The sequence below is a fragment of the Myotis lucifugus genome, unplaced genomic scaffold, assembly GCF_000147115.1.
Source record: "Myotis lucifugus unplaced genomic scaffold, Myoluc2.0 scaffold_450, whole genome shotgun sequence".
Taxonomy (NCBI): domain Eukaryota; kingdom Metazoa; phylum Chordata; class Mammalia; order Chiroptera; family Vespertilionidae; genus Myotis; species Myotis lucifugus.
This window is the reverse complement of record NW_005871498.1, coordinates 370,081-388,584: the sequence shown is the minus strand read 5'-3', so window position 1 is coordinate 388,584 and position 18,504 is coordinate 370,081.

Genomic DNA, 18,504 nt, shown 5'->3' with positions numbered 1-18,504 from the left:
AGTTGCATTCCCTCCTGAATCATCTATAGCTCTTTCTCTTATAGGATGTAAATTAGGATGACTTTTATACCCTAATTATATTCGAAGACTCCCAGAGGACCAACATGGTATGTGAGTACCTTCATCATGTTACTCCAACCAAATCTTTAGCCATGCACCACTGAATTCCTCATTATTTTCAGAATTCTCCCTATTGGTTTATTTTTTCCCAACTTTGTTGAGAAATAATTTAAAATACAATTGTAATATGATGATCTAATGTATGTATATGCTGTAGAATAATTACAGTTAACTCTTTGTGTGTGTGGTGAGAATGCCTAAGATATACTCTCAGCAACTTTTAAGTACACAATATTATATTATTAAATATACTCATCATGCTGTATAATAGATCCTCAGAACTTACTCTTCTTATAACTAAAGTTCATATCTTCTGACTTACATCTCTCGTTCTCCCCTATCCCCAGCCCTTGAGAACCACCATTCTATTCTGTTTGTATAAAATCAACCTTTTTTTTAAGATTTTACATATAAATGATATTATACAGTATTTATCTTTCTTCATTTATTTCATTTAGCATAATGTGGTCTAGATTTATCCATTTTGTCTCAAATGGCAAGATTTCATTCTTTATGGCTGAATTACATATATATATATATGATTTTTATATAAGTATATATGTGAATTGTATAATGTATATACATTTGTGTATGTGAATCATATATGTTTATAAAAATATTATATATATCACTTTTCTTTCTTTATGTTTTGAGTGATATTTAGATTGTTTCATATCTTGGCTATTGCTAATAATGCCACAATGAACATGGAAGTGCCGATATCTCTTACATATACTATTTTCATTTCCTTTGGCTATATACTCAAAAGTAGGATTGATGAATCATATGGTAATTTAATTTGTAATATTTTAAAGAACTGACATACTGTTTTCTGCATTCCATAGAACTGCATTCTGAATGTTGCCTTTTCAATTTATTGATTGTTTTGTATGGTTTACAAAAGCTATTTAGTTTGATATAGTCCCATTTGTTTATTTTTGCTTTCATTGCCTGTGTTTTGGTGTCTTGTCTTAGAAGTCAAGGAGCTTTTCCTATGTTTACTTCTAAGAGTTTTATGGTTTCAGGCCTAACATTTAGGTGCTAAATAGAATTTGAGTTAATTTTTATGAGTGGTATAAGATGAGGGTCTAGTTTTATTTTTGTGCAGGTGGATATAGTTTCCCCAATAGCATTTATTGAAGAAACTATTCTTTCTACATTGTATATTTTGGGCACTCTTGTCAAAAATTAGTTGACCATACATATTTGGATTTGTTTCTGGGATCTCTATTTTGTTCCACTGGTCTATGTTTCTGTTTTTATGCCATACAATACTATTTTGATTACTATAGCTTTGTAATATAATTTGAAGTCAGGAAATGTGTTACTTTTAGCTTTGCTCTTCTTTCTCAAGATTGCTTTGACTATTTGGGTCTTTTTGTGGTTTTATGTAAAATTTAGCATAGATTTCTTTTTATTATGTGACTAATGTCATTGCAATTTTGATAGGAATTGCACTGAATTTATCAATCATTTTGATAGTATGGGCATTTTCACAATATCAATTCTCCCAATACAAGAATTTAGGCTTCTTTTCATTTAAATAGATGTCTTCTTCAATTTCTTTCATCAACATCTTGTAGTTTTTAGTGTACAGATCTTCATTTGCGTGGTTAATTTATTCCTAAGTATTTTATTGTTTTTGATGCTATTATAAATGAGATTGCTTTCTTAATTTCTCTTTCAGATAGTTTATTATTAGTGCATAGAAATGAAACTAATTTTTGTATATTGATTTTGTAGTCTGGACCTTACTGAATTTATCAGTCCTAACAGATTTGAGGTGGTATTTGGGGTTTCTCATGTCATCTGCAAACAGACAATTTTCCTTTTTTTCTAATTTTGATGACATTTATTTTTCTTTTCTAAATGCTGTGTAAGTTTTCCAGTACTATGTTGAATAGAAGTAGTAAAAGTGGGCATCCTTGTCTTGTTTCCATTTTTTTTTTTTTTTAGAGAGAGAAAAGGCTTTTAACTTTTCATAATTTGGTAATGTTGGCTGTGGACTTTTCATATATGGTCTTTATTATGTTGAGGTACATTCCTTCTATACCCAATTTTTTTGAGAGTTTATTTTTTATCATGAAAAGATGTTGAATTTTGTCAAATGCCTTTTTCTGCATCTATTGAAATAATCAGATTGAAATGATCATATGCTTTATATAAAGAGCTAGCATTCGGTCTTGCTTGAAGATGATGCAGGGACAACATGTCACCTCCACCCTGCCCCCAGGTTCTGTCCTCATCTCTTCTCACCCCCACTCCCCCTAAACCCAGTTAGTAGTCCAATAGGCAGGATTAAGTCAGAACATAACTGGGCCATAGGAGATTATAGTATATCTGAGCCCACTAGGGAGGGGAAAGAGACTAACAAAGGAACTTCAGAACCTACCAGCATATACCAGCAGGATCTAGAAAGGTACTTGGAACTGCACCCTGAAGCTGTTATGTTGAGAAAAAGGAACATAAATTTGCATGAAAGAGACTTTGTCAATGTGGGAGTGCATTCCAGGAATGCAGGCATTAACATCCTGGCCAAGACCTTGGGAGAAGTTGTGAACAAGCAGGTGTGATGACTCCTAGAAATAGAAAAAAAGTGATGCTCTACATTAAGTGAGGAATAGAAGCCAGAATGATCATGATAGGAGGTGGAAAAAAGAAATTAAAAGGCTCGGAGAATTGGACAAGTTAGAGTAGATATGCAATAAAAGACCAAAAGCCCATTAGATGACTATATCTCAAGACGGCCAAGAGGATATATTATTTACAAGACAATAAGGAATGTACTGGTGGGAAAAGCGCCAGCATCAGTAGGAAGTTCGATAGTGCTTCTCTTCTGTAAGTCGGGCTGATGGTAGAAGAAGCCATTACAGAAGTAGGCTCCTTTAATTAATAGTGAAAGGGATCCTAGTACACTTTGACTGCAAACAATAGAGGGCAGGTGGCAATATTTTATACCCAGAAGCCAGCTGAGCACAATTATTATATTAAGGGGCACGGTTAGAAGACCAGCCAGGAATCTGACTTTGAGAAAGCTGTGGAGATGGTGAAAAGAATGTGCCTTCCCTAGGGTCAAATGTAGATGGGCTCCAACATGAGTACTAGTGTATCTGCAAAATAAAAAGAAATTGAAGATGATGATCAGAAGGCTAAGGGCAATCACTCTGATAAAAATTATAATCCTCTGTCCAATGTCCAGTTTTCAGACCCAGACCCCACTGACTAATGAGGGGACTATTTTGGTGAAGACCTCTGCAGCATAATGGCAAATACAGTGGGGCCTTGACTTACGAGTTTAATTCGTTCCGTGACGGAGCTCATAACTCAAATTACTCGTATGTCAAATCAAAAAGTGAACGAGTGAGACACGTGATGCTGGGCTGATGTTGTGGCGTTCACTGTGACGTTCGCTGCGCCAACTAGCGGTGGAGTATCTGAAGCTGGCTCGTAACCGGAATTTTAGCTCGCAACTCAAAGCAAAATATCGGCCGAGAGACGGCTCGTATCTCGAAAAACTCGTTAGTCGGGACACTCGTAAGTCAAGGCCCCACTGTACACATGGCAATGGCTTCTGCAGACCTATCTCAAAGGGACCTACTGCCATTTGTCAGACAACTAGAGAAAGAGGAATATTCAAGCATTCTGAGGATTGTTGGATACAGAGTCCAAGTTGCTATTGATGCCAAAATGTCATCATGGTCCCTCTGTTAGAACGGGGCATGTGATAGCCAAGATAAGCCCAGAGTGGGTCACAGTATATGTGAACCCAACCAGTGGTCCTTTCCCTAGACCTCAATTTGCAATGACAATAGATATATTTGGGAGTTGGTACAACACTTATGTTGGGTCCTTGGCATAAAGAATAAGAGTTTTCTAGTGGAAAAGGCCAACTGGAAGCCAATTGAACTACCTCGTCCCCTCACCCCTGTTTCAAGATAGTTAATAGTCCAATATGAATGGGTGAAATCAGTACTACCTTTAAATCCATTAAAAGATAGGGGAATGGTGATTCTCATGTCTCCATTTAATTCAGCAATTGGGACACTGAAATACAGACGTATCCTCAAGTATTAGAGTGGATGACTACAAACACAGCCAGACATTAAACCTCATGGCAGATGTGATATTTTTGCTAGAGTAGGTTAACATGATATCAGATATAGGGTCTGCAGTCATTGATCTAGCAAACTAATTATTTTCCATCCTTAGGAAAAATGGGGGGGGGACTGGAAGAGTTTCATTTACTTAAAAAGAATAATGGAATACAATACTGGTTTGCTCTAGAACTGTTTTGTGTGTTTTTTTTTAAACACTGGCTCTCAGTCAAAATAGAGTCTGAAAACAGGTAGCCTATATGAACATACACATAGAATCTAACTTTTGTTCATTATATTGATTACATGAGGCTCATGGAGTCACATGAACAAAATTAGATGCTAGTTGAAGGATTTAAGAAGATGTACTCCAGGTGGTTGGAGATGAACCCTTTGAAGATTCAGGACCTGCCACATCAGTAAAATTGCAGGTGTCTGTGTTTACTGCATGATGAGAATCACCCTTCCTACCCCAAGAAAGAACAAATTATTGAAACTCCTACTTCCAGCTTAAAGAAGGTCACAAAATGCCTGATATGTCTCTTTGGGCTTTAGACTAGATTCCATACATGGGAAACTTATCTGGGAATATTAGTCTGGGCCATACACCAGATGGTATGAAAGCTGTCAACTTTGAATGGGCTCTACTTTTGGCCGGTGTCTGGGCACTTAGATCAGCTTATGCCAAGAAACCAGCAGGTAATAAAATGAATCATCATCTTGGCAGGAGTAGATAAGGATGCTGTTACATAAAGAGAAGATGAATATACTTAGTGACCAGATGATACATTTGGATATCTTTTAGCGTTCCTATAACAAATTTTGACAGCAAATAAACAAGTGTAATAACTCTGGTTTGAGAACGTCATAGTAACCAGGGAAGACATTAGACCCCCACAGGAATAAAGATCTAGTTCACTAATCTGGACTAATACTCTGGAGAGTATTATGCTTAGCGAAGTAAGCCAGTCAGAGAAAGACAAATATCACATGATCTCACTTATTTGGGCAATCTAATGAACAAAAGAAATTGACCAACAAAATAAGTCCGGAGGCATGGAGGCATGGAACAGCCTGACAGATCTCAGAGGGAAGGGTGGGAGACAGGAAGAGATAAACCAAAGAACTTATATACATATATGTATAGCCCATGGGCACAGACAATAGTGTGGTGAAGGCCTGGGAAGGGAGTTGGGGCTCAGTAGAGAGAGGAAAAGAGAGGGTGATAGGGGACATCGGTAATACTGACAACAATATATATATATATATATATATATATATATAAAATATATATATTAAATGAAAATATGCTCAACTTTACTAATTAGAGAAATGCAATTTAAAACCTGAATGATGTTTCTCACACATATCAAATTGGTCAACTATTTGAAAGTCTGAGAATACCAAATAGTGACAAGATTTGACAAAACAGAAATTCATGTACCCTGCTGGAGGGAGTTTCAATTGGCACACAAACTTTGGATCATAAGTTGGCAATGGTTAGTAAACTTGACACTGTAGGCAGCTGATGACCCAGCAATTCCACACCAAGGTAAGTCACATATAAACAAAATGTGGCAAGTTCAGTGCATTTTTTAAGTAAACAAGTAGAAGGAGTTTAAATTAAGGAGAAAATAAATTGCTGTATATAAATAGGATGTAATTTAGCAATTAAAATGAAGGAATTAAATGTGGATGTATCAACTTAGATGAGTGCCTAAGATTGAAGTGTTGAGTGAAAGTACTATGTAGTACATGTAGATCTGTAAAATATAATGCATTTATGTAAGTTTTTAGGACACAAAATGACTAGGCATTATTTTTGGTACGTACATATACTGTAGTCAAAATGTAATGCATAAAGGGCAGATTTTGAATTAACTTCACAACAGTGGCTGCTTCTGGAGGTAAAGGGACCCTAGAGGCATACTGAGGAGACTTAGTCACACCTTTAATGTTTTATTATATAAAAAATAAATGATGTGTATCAAACATTTATTAATTCTCTTTATGGAACTTGGACTTTAGATTGATTACTCTCTGTACTTTCTAATGTACTCTTAATATTAAAATAAGACTAAAGAGAACAAGAAATTTCATTATGATATAGCCCTTGTCTCAAAAAACTCATCTCTATTCATCCTGATGCAGAGTTCTGTAAGTAAGCAGTGTCCCTTTAAATAATAAAGACCAACAGGAAGAATGCTTGCTGTCTACCAAGCCTGTGTTCTGTTCTCTGGGTTCTGCTTTTGCCTGCAGTTGGGAGATAAACTGAAGCAAGACTCAGTGATCATCTAAGCCTCTCCTAGAACAAATGCAGAAACTGAGACCTACAGTGGGAGAACTGGCCCAAGGTCAGTGTACATAGCGATAGAACTTAGACCAGAGCCTATTAGGACTGAGAAAACAGACTGAAGGCACACATTGAAGGCGAGCAGGCCAAATTAGGTCCACAGACAGGTTTTGTTTGATGCATATTGTTTAATTTTTTAAAAAAGGAAATGTGAACATTATCGTAAACTGGGTATATAGTTAGCCACAGCCCCACTGACTCCCCATTTTCCTATGTAGGCACTTTATTCACTGATGCTACCTTCCTGGACCCTTAATAGACTTGTATTTGTGATCACTTTCGACGATAAAGATCAGAAAAAGATTGATGTCAATTCTTCCAACGCTTCTAGAATTGCTTGGTTTTTCTACTTGTTGCTTTCTTGGTTGGCCTCTGGAGCCGCCCCCAGAATGTGTTCCAGCTGCTCATACTGGGAAGCGAGGGAGAAAGTGGTCCTGGTGACCAGTCAGCACGCCTCACCCACCCACCTCTAAAACCACCCGGCTATTTACAGCTACAAGGGCAGCATGGCTTCACTCCTACTGATTCTGCAGCCATTCCCCACTTTCCACATCTTCCCTTGGCCTTTCTTTCTGTTGCCTTCACCCTTTGCCACAGTCACCCATTGTTTTCACTCCAACAACAAGAAAATAATTAGTTTTCTAAACAAATGGTGCTATTTTTATATCACTATGTCATTTCCTATCCTGTTCCCTAAACATAGCATGGAATGCTTCCTTAATGATTGCTCTTAGAGACTCCTACTTATTCTTCAAAAACCCAGACTTTAATGCCACTGTCTTTATGAAGCTTTTCTGCACCTACCTGTAACCCTTTCCTTTTCCTTTTTTCAACCCCAATCTAGGTTCATCATTCCCTCCTGCATGCTGCCTCCCCACTTTATACACAATTCTATTCTTTCACATCTCTCGCTGATTATAATTATTTGTTTGTATTTTCATCTCCCTCTTTCATATTATAATATATTGTAGGTATGTGCCTCACTCTTTTGTAACTGCAACACTAAGGGCAGGGACAGGCACATAATAGATGCTCAATAAATACTTGAGTTGAATGCAATCTGAGACCACTGGATCCATCATACAAATATAGTTTGTCTCAGGGACAGCGTGAGTTTTATCCATTTTCCAATTAAAATTGATTTGCTTGAGAAAAGGAACCATGCTTTCTTTTATTTTGGCTCTCCCAGCACCAAGCCCAACTCCCATCATTCAATCAGGTGATTGTTAAAATGAATAAAGATGATTCAGAGGTATGTGTGCTGTGAGCATTCACTAAAATACAGACTTTCTTTTGGCTCTTTATTGTAGAGAAGGAAAAATGTATATATACATAAAGATTAAAGTTGTATTCATATGTATATATGCATATATATATATACATATATATATGCACATAGATACTTGTATATCACAACTGTATATATATATAAATAAAACAGTATTTCCTTTGCACATTCAGGCATATATACATCTTCTGAATTGCAAAGTGCACTCCGGATTATTTGAAGTCCTATACAATATGTCTTGCCTCCCAAGCAAAGTTTCTCATTAATTTCTTTTGCCTCCATGATTTATTTAACAAAACTTCCATACAGCAAATTAGAGAACATTTGTTCTACCTGGAGGGATAGTTCTCCAACATCACAGAATTGACGAGCCCAGTCACACAGATTTACGTAGGAACAGTGGCCCAACTCAGAATCCCAAGTACAGCAGTGTCTTCTGGCCTATTCCCATTGGACACACTCTGGTTTCTAATTAGCCCAGGGGGGAATAAGCAAAAATAAAAACAAAAAGCTGCAGTCCTAACATGCCTGCAGTTGTTGATTTTTTTTCCTTCTCCTTTGTCCTATCCCCCATCACGTCACAGGGATGTACTCAGAAACTAATATAATTTACTGCATCTTTTCATTTTCTTTTTCTTCTTCTCTTCTTTTCTCTCTATATTTCTCTTGAAAAGAAAGCCTATATTTTTGTTGTTTAATCAGAGAATAACAAACACTTAGCCATCTGTTTCAAAACTTTTTACTTAGCAAAAGACCTTGAGCCATTCCAGTCTGAACCACTGGGAACCTATCCAAGAGAGATGAGAAATGTACCATCCCTGATCTTCTCTCTGCTCCTTTGCACTCCCAGCCCAAATTAAAGAAACCATAAAGTAAGCTGCAAGGTAAGGAATCTATAAATTATTAAATAGCAGCAGTTACCATTTTCATACAGCCTGCGAACCCATATCATCCTAAGGCAAGGCCCATTTCTAACCAGCAGTAGGTAGATTGGCTTGATACATTTTGGTGATATTTTAGCTTTTAGTCCCATTTTCTTTCCTGGGGCTGGGCATCTTCGGAGATATTCTTTTTTGGGAAGTTCCCTCTTGGCACAGATCACAACTAAATCATGATGGGACATACTTTAAAAAACACTATGTGCATTCATTCATACAATCAAAACATAGGAAACGTACTTTGAAAGCATAAATTAGAATGGTAGATCCCATCTTTAGTAGTATTCCTGTTAACTTTTGCCTCATAATGAGCCCCTCCCAAGTGTTGTGCTTTTTGCTATGTTGCTCACAGATTCTTTGCATCAGGAATTGAGAGGGCATGGTGGGGTGGCTCGGCTATACCACAATGTCTTTGGTCTCAGCTGACAAAGCTCAGGGCTCGGGGCAGGGGGGTGGGGCGACCATATGGCTGAAGGCTGACATCATCTAAAGGTGCATTTGGCAGTCACATGTCTGGCAGGAGATTCTGTTGGTTGGCTTGGGACCTCAGCTGGGCTGTTGACCAGTGCTCATGTGGCCTTTTTATGTGTTTGGCTTTCTCACTACGTGGTAGTCACGTGACGGTTGGACTTCTAATGACTCCAAAGGAGAATGTCCCAGCTATCGGTGGAAGTTGTGGCACCTTTTCTAACCTTTCCTTAGAAGTCAGGCGGCATCATTTCCACTGCTTCCTGTGGGTCACAAGCAAGCCACAAACCCAAATCGATTCTAGGGAAGGGTATATAGATTTCATTTCTTTGTGTTTTTTTGTTTTTTTAATCCTTTGTTGGGGATATTTTTCCATTATCTTTAGAGAAAGACTGAAAGAGAGAGAGAGAGAAACATCGATGTGAGAGAGACACATTGACTGGTTGCCTCCCACATGCATCCTGCCAGGGGCCAGGGATCGAACCTGCAACTGAGGTACATGCTCTTGACCAGGAATCAAACCTGAGACTCTTAGGTCCATGGGCTGATGCTCTAACCAGTGAGCCAAACCAGCCAGGGCATAGATCCCATTTATTGATGGAAGGTGTGTTGAGGTCACATTGTACAAGAACATGTATGATGGGAGATGTTTTTGTGGCCATCTTAGACATTTCACCAGCCACAAGTAGCTTATAGTGGTTCTTTGGGGGAAGTTAGACATGTAAACAAGTCCATGCAGGGGGGTTCTGACCTTAAAATAGAAGCCCGTGTTGAGTGGAGTGGAACACCTGATTAAATCTTACCTGGAGAAAATGGCGGTCAGGAAAAGTTTCAAAAAGAAGGTGAGTTTGAAGGTGGATGGGTTAGACATCGAGTGGTACACATTTTGGTGGAAGTTATTGGATTATAAATACTCTTTTACTGGCAACACCTGTATTCAAAACATGTCTTAAGTTAACAACAAAAAAACTGAAGATAGAAAGCCCCTGTACTCTCCAGTGCTTTTCCAAACCCCTTGGCTAGTAAGAGAATGAGCTTGAGAGGGGTCCCGGCACCTGCAAAGTGCTGACTTCCCTGGGGCTGCCGCAAGCGGAGGGGAAGATGGGACATTACGATGTATGAGGCCACGCAGTCATGGCAACCCTTGACCTGGACAGAAGCTCTAGAAGCTGGGAAGGGCCGGCAGGAGAGTACTGCCAGCCAGGACTTCTACTACTCTAAGGAACACCTTTATTCCCACTTAGCAGACATTACCCCAGGGGTCGTCCAGTCTGAGTTGCCAGAAGCTTGGTGTGTTGCCTGCTCTGCCAGGTCCTGGGACTTGATAAAACTAGGGATTTGTGGAGGCTTTGCGTTTGGTCCCAAGCAATACAACCATTGAGTGTCTTCATTTGAGTGTTAAGGTCAATTCTTACAGCTTTGGAGTAGCCCAAAGGCAATAAGAGAGGGGCCAATGTTCCTCTTAAGGCTCCAAGTTTCAGAATAAGAAGAAAAAATATTTTATGTAGTCCTTTTGACTTGAAAGTGGCCTAGGAAAGCTAAATCTGAGGACCCGTAGCTCCCTGGCCAAACTCTACCCTGTTGGCACAGCTCTGATCCTGATCTTTTTTAAATACATTTTTATTGATTACAGAGAGGAAGGGAGGAGGAGAGAGATGGAAACATCAATGATGAGAGAGAATCATTGATAGGTTGCCTCCTGCACGCCCACACTGGGTATCCAGCCCGCAACCTGGGCATGTGCCCCAACCAGGAATCGAACCGTGACCTCCTGGTTCATAGGTAGACACTCACTGAGCCACACCAGCTGGACTGTGATCATGATCATCACAGGAGGAGTTTAAGGAAACAGGAAACAAGGGCAGAGGCCCCTGATGTACCCTCTACACATTACCCTCATGACCACTGGTTCTATTGAACAGATATAGTTTGTCTTAGAGTTTTATCCATTTTCCAATTAAAATTGAGTTGCTTGAGGATAGGAACTTGGTTTTATTTTATTTTGGCTCTCCCAGCACCAAGCACAACTCCCATCAGTCAATCAGGTGATGGTTTACATGCATAAAGAGGATCCAGAGGTATGTGTGCTGGGAGCATTCACTGAAAAGGTAGGAGGGAGGCAGAGCATGTGTACCTGAGTGTCCCCCACAGCAAACGGGAAAACTTCTCCGTGTTTCATTTCCTTTGTTATTAAAGGAGCATCACTGCGCCGCTCCTGCGGAGCCAGAGCTGCTAATTCAGTGGAAATGAAATTCCCACCGAGCGTGCGCTTAACTTCCCCACTAAATTCATTTCTCTTGGTCTGTCTCATCCCTCCCTCTGTAGTGAAGAGATAGATAGGGCTGCGTGCGGCCTGGCAGTGGGAAACCGCGGTGGCAATTTCTGACAGATGTCTGAAGAAATGAATTGAGGGCCTTTGCAGGGTGGAGACGCAAGGCAGACCAGGCTTTTATTGTCACTGCTGGGTCTGCGATTTCCTGTGCAGTGCTTAACTGTGGTGATTCTTTCTTGTCCCAACACGTGAAGAAAAACAGACGGGTCCAGACGCTCCTTAGCTTATCATTCCATATCAACGCAGGAGCAACCCAGGTTTTCAATTTCCCCACTCGTGAGAAACAATCGAAAGTTAGCAGAGGCTGCTGTGAGGAGAGAAGGGGATAGAGATGGCATCCATGAGGGTGGCTGGGAGGCGGGGGTAAGGGGAAGGATCTGGGAATCATCGCACTGTGTTTGATGCCCAGGAGTTCTGGCTAGCCGATTCAGCTACTCCTTTCTGCCAGGGCTGCTCTACTTTGCTCTGAGCCTGAGCCCATGTTATTTGCCTCCATTCCCCGCACTTTTCAATCCCCTCAGTTACACTCATCACCCTCCACACCCCTTCCTCATCTTTCTAACTCCAACCTGTCTTTCAAGCTTCCATTTTGATGTTACTCTTCCTTTTCAATATTTGGTTTGGCCCCTCCATCACTCCTCCCTTTGTTCCTGAACTTACTTCTAGTAAAGCCTTCTCATGCTGTATCATAATTTTTTTTTGACTGAAAGGTGCTTGAGGGCAGAAAACCTATTTTTCTCTGCTGTTCTATTTCTATGTACCTCATACAATGCCTTAACCGCTGTAGGAGACCAAACAAAATTATGTCTTAGTAGAGAGATATAAGCAGAAGTCACAGGAAACTAGGTGGTCAGAATAAGTGTCCAAATGGATGGGACATGAAAAAGGAAATGAGTTTGTATACCAGCCAGATTTAAAATTGCTAGGATCTTGCCCAGGCCACATGGCCACATGGAGCATTTTCCGATGTATTAAAATGGTTGCAGGTTCGATTCCTGGTCAGGGTATATACCCAGGTTTCAGGTTCTATCCTTGGTTGGGACACTTATGGAGGCAACCAATTGTTGTTTCTCTCTCTCAAACCAATAAACTTATCCTGAGGGTTTTAAAAAACGATTAAAATGGTGAGATCTTGGTGAAATTATTACACACATTCAAATGACAGCAATATTACATTAGTAGGATTTTTTAAAAGTATTACCTCAATTTGAATAAAAACTCTAAAAATATATACCAAATTGACTCTGTAATTCTGCTTCTGGGAATATAACCTAAGTAAACAATCTTAAAGAATGAAAACATTATATATATGAAGATAATCTATTGTAGTATTATTTACAATAGTGAGAAATTGAAAACAATTTGCACAGTATAGAAATGTTTAAATAATGACAATATCATGCAATATAGTACAATATTAGGCAGCTATTAAAATGATAAGTGTGAGGCTTATTTTTCAACATAGAAAATATTTATTATATAATTTTAGGTTAAACAATGGAATTATACCTGTAGCATGGTTTAAAATACATAAAATTATGTTTTTGAATAGACAGGCGCTGAATAGAAGTAAATGAAAATAGCTGTGTTTTCTTGTTGTGGATTTTGTGTGTTTTGAAGCTTTCTTTTGTACAAAGCTTCCCTAGTGTTGTAATGTTCCAGGCATGACTCTAAGATCCCATGAGATAATGTGTTTAACACACTCAGTCTAACAGCTGTCACACAGGACCCTCTTTTTCAGTTCAACAGCCATTTGTTGAGTATTTACCATGGACCAGGCTAACCCAGAAATGAATATAGCATTGATGCTGGGCCAACAGATCCAACCGCCTCACACAGATGGCTTTAAGTTCATGACAAAGTTGAAATCTCTATTCATGGCTGAACCACAGCCAAAAAGCAAGTGACTACAATCCTGACCCATCTGGGGCTATTGTGGAGCAGTGGGTGGTGGTCAGATGATATATCAGGAAATTAGAGGCCTGGTGCACTAGTGGAGGCCCTCGGCCTGGCCTGCGGGATTGGGCCGAAACCAGCTCTCCAACCAGTTGCTCATGGAGTCAGGTTCCTAGCCTTTCCTGCCATTATCTGAGAATAGTTTGGAGGTGGAAGGTTGCAAGGGGAAAGCACTTTGAGAATAATATTAAAATGTATCACTTAAATATTTATAAAAATATGAACCCATTAATTATGCTTTTGGAGAAGGCCATACTAATCTTTTCCTCCTTAAAGATTCCATTTCTCTGGAAATTGCCTGAAGAATTCATTGGCATAGTAAGTCATGTCCTGGAGCCTACAGGGCCATTTGCATGTGTGAGGAATGCTAGACTGGGAGAAAGCTCTTCCTCCTCTGGGGTATTTCTTCATATCTACCCTTGCACCTTGTTCTGCGTGCCTGTGCTTCTGCTTCTATTTGGTTCCCCTGCTAGAAAATTCATCCATGGCCTTGATGATGCTTTCCAGGCCACCTGCTCTGCACAGCGCTGCTATTGTGCTACATCCCTTGAAGCTTCTCTCAGTGACTCTAATTTCCATCGACTTCCCTCCACTCTACTCTCCTTTAACATTTCGAGTTGGTGTCACACAGTTTAGCACTTAATCGTTGTGATATGTATCATATCCTGGCAGAAATAAACCTTAAAAGAAAATATTCTAAGAAGTGCAGCTTCTCTAGTTTTTTCCAATCTAGAATTCAGAATTGTGATTATTTATATATAGAAAGAATCAATTCAGCCAATTGTCATACAGTATAATAAAAACAACACGAGAGGGTCATTTCTTCATCTCTGAACCCCAGACTTGCATATATGTCTACTCAGATGACTCATCCACATCTTAAACACAGTGTGTCCAAAACTGAATTGCTTTCCCCCCAAACCTATTCCTCACGGAGCCTTTCTTATCTCGGTAATTAGCAACTTTGTCCTTCTAGTAACACTGGCGAAAAGCCAGGGGCTCCTCCTTTCCTTCTCTCTTTCTCTCCTAACCATATCCAATTTACTTGTAAATTCTTTAGGCTCCACCTTCAACTCCGTCTAGAATGCAGTCACCTTCGATGCCGCCATCATCTCTCTAGGATTATCGCGAGAGCCTCCTCACTGGCCTCCATGATTCTGCCCTTGTCCTCTGCACCTCACCACAGCACATAGTGAAACCTTTGGAATGTATGCCAGCCCATGGCACTCCTCTCTTCAAAAGCATTCTGTGGTTTCCCATGTCACTCAGAATAAAAACCGAAGTCCTTTAATGACTAAGAAGACCTTATCCAACCTAGCTCATGGCTACCTTTCTGACTTCATCTCCCACTGTTCCTCCGCATGATGCTCTAGCTATGATAACATCTCTACTCTTCCTCAAATAAAGAAAGCCTGCCACCAGCTCAGCGTTTGTCTTTGCTGGTCCTTTTGGTTGGAGCTCTTTCCCTTCAGATTTCCAAATAAACACTTTCTCACCTCCTTTGAGTTAGTCTCTGATGTTACCATGTGAGACCTTCTCAACCCAAACTGTTTAACCTGATGACCATCTAGCTTTCACTGGAACCCCCTCTCCTATTTTTTTCTGTAGCATTTATTATCATCTAACATTTTTTATACATGCAGGGTGATTTATTGTCTGTCTGTCTCTTCCAACAGAGCAGAGATGGGTAAAGTGCTTGGGGAACAACAGGTACTCAGAATGTTTGAGTAAATGAATAAAAGAAACAATGGATAAACAAATGAAAGAAAGAATAGGACCAAGTATCACTTGAGAACTGCAGAATCTGTACTGTACTATAACTTGAAATCATATTAGGTTTTCTACATAGTTAACTTAGCCATACATTTAAAAACTATAAAAGCTACAGTGTATAATTTTATTAATAACTCCTAGTCTCTTCTCACTAAGCAAATTAACTTGAGAATCTTTCACTATCATTGGCCTAAATTAGAGTCTCAAACTTGGACAGATTGGATGCTTGCTCTGTCTTGGATATATGTGTTTATTTTATTTAAAAAATTTTTTTTCTCTCTGTATCCCAATGGGAATGGTCCTGGCACACCTGGGATTGTGATGGCTGATGCCTTCCTTTGGGGGCTTTTATTACAAAGTCTTGCTTCTGTTGGCTTACATAACTGTTTATGTACATCTTCATGGAGGTTCTATATTTCTCCAGCAAGCTCTGCGTAGCACTTGCTACTTGATCTGTGTAATCGCTCTCTGTCATTGGCATAGATTTTTTATCTGCCCACTGTGGTTTCCTGCCACAACTTCTATATTCTCCATACCTCCTCTGTTACTCCAGAGGAAAGGTGACAGTTTTTAATTCTTTTTTATTTGCTCCCTTTAGTGAAAAGAATCACTTGTTTGTTAAAGTCCAACCTGAAGTAAAAGAGTCTGCTATGTAGCACCATCAAACATTTCCCTGTCTCCTGAAGTTGCAGGCGATAGTAGGTTAAAAGATATGCAGTCCTGTGGGTTAAAAAATATTGATATATAGTTTGATGATAATCTTCTTACCTAATTAAATTATAGGTTTCTTCAGGAACTGGGAGGAAATACTGTGTGTTTTCCCCCATAGAACAGGGCATCACCAATTCTTATCAAATACTCGTTTGATTTGTTTATTTATTTAGTCAGATCCTTATTTATTCAACAAATATCTGTGGGCCCATCATGTGCCAGGAACACTTATATAAACCAGGAAACCAACATTTAAAAAAACAAACAGGAATCCCAGCTCTCTTGCAGTTTGCATTCCAGTGACGGGAGGCAGACAGTAAGCAAGTATGTGAGAGAAATGGTGGTAAGTGCTAAGAAGAAAACTGGAGTTGCAGGAACAAGGAGTGCTTGGGAAGGGGCTATCACTATTCTAAATAAATAGAGCCTTCGAAAAGCTTGTTGGTGACATAGGAGGAGAGGAGAGACTTGAAGAGCTGTGGGTATAGTGAGAATGGACATAGTGGGGAAGGTGTTTCAGACAGATGGAGTGACAAATGCCTGCATCCTCCAGAGGGAATTTGCTTCTTCTTTTTGTTATTCTAATTCATTGGCCCTGGATAATTTTCCTGGGAATATGTTTCTGGAGTCCAGAGAAAATCAAAGAAGGTATTATAGCCAGAGAGCAGTATACAAGGTGGAGGGTATTAGATAAGATCAATGAGGCAGTAAAGGAAACAGATAGGAGGCCATTGAAGTAACGTTGTATATAACTTGGGAAAGTGGAACGACATGGAGATTTTCAACAGAGGAGTGGTTTGACTAATTTACATTTAAGAGACTCATTCTCAATGTTGTGTTGAGAATAAACTGGAGGATAGGGGCAGGAAAATTAGTTAATAAGCTATTATAATAATCCCACAAGAGGCGATATAGCATGGACCAGGGTGGAACTGCAGAGGTGGTGAAACACTGTTGAATTCTGAATATATGTTGAAAATGGAGCTTAACATATTTGTCAATAGATCAGAGGTGGGAAATAAAACAATGAATAGAGTCAAAGATGACTCCAAGTTTTTGGCCTGAGCTAAAAATGATTGGCAATTATTGGGTGATTGTGCAATTACAGGAATCATTCAATAATGAGAGGAAATATAGTGATGTTAAGAGGGAAATCAGAGAATTGCCACAAACACATTGTTGAGCAGTGAGGGGGAAGGGGTCTAGTGCATGAGGGAAAGCTTAGCAAGGCAATTCACCCATCAAAAAAAAAAAAAGTTAGGACAATTATTCAGTGACAGATGTAGGTGGGTGGTTCAGATTACTTCTACTATCTTGGTTAAATGGGAAGTAAGGTCATCAGCTGGCGGTGATAGGTAGGGAGGAGATAATGGAAGTTTGAGCAGACAGAAATAAATATGAAGTGTTAACTAGAAAAATGGAAAAATAAAAGGATTGTCTGGCAAAGCCAGGGGCTTACATGAGGCCATGAATTTACTCAGAAAAACTGTTTTCCTCTAGTCTAGACCCTCTTAAATGCTTAGAATGAAATTTTGGTGGGTGATTGTGTTGAAGAGAAAAAAAAAGATAAGAGAAAGTCAAGTGCATCAGGACTGCAGTTAAGAAAATGATTATAATTATTCATCACGATATTTATTCCTTTGTAAAGGAAATAATGTGAGGGAGGTGAGGGATATTGAACAGGTTGCTGAGACATTAGAAGAGAATAAGTCATGGAACTGAGAGGCCAGGGTGTTGAAAAGATCATCTCCAGGTGTTGAAATCATGAAGGAGCGTGACAGGAGTTATATTCAGTAAACCAGGAGCTAAAATCATCACAAAATGAGGAGGATTAATCCATCTGAGGATCTATCGATGAAAAGTAGGGGTCAGGTTTGATGGCAGGATCATCAAAACTAGAGAGGAGTGAGGGGGATGTAGGCGAAAGGGCCAAAGGTTTGGAAGTGGCAGAAGAATGAATGACAGGTAGCCTGCCTATAAATAGTATAATTAGTGGTACAAGGGCCAAGAGTTTTCAAGAATTTTCTGAGTTAAGACACTTGAGAGGGCTGTAGGGGAGCTGGTATTTTAAGCAAGATTCAGTAAAAAAGCAACAAACAAAGGGTTAAAGAAGAGACTGAGTACACAGGGGCTTTGGATGATTCCAGGAGCATTTCAGAATATATTTGGTGCTTCAGAACTTTATTTAAATGTTGATGGGCATTGTACTGCAGATATGTTTAAGTGGCAGTTAATAGAGAACTCCAAGTAGCCAAGAGCACTGCTTTATTGTTTTGTCAGTTCTGGGCCCTTGGCACAGAAGGAACAATGCAAACACCACCCCCTCTGTGTACACAACAATGGGAATGGTCTTTGACTTTTCATTCTAGAGCATGATCAGACTTTCCCCCAGAGCAGCAAAGCGCTGGGAACCACGTGTCTTTCCCCCTGGACTGGGGCCTCCTGCCAAGATGAAAAACAATCAGCTTTCAATT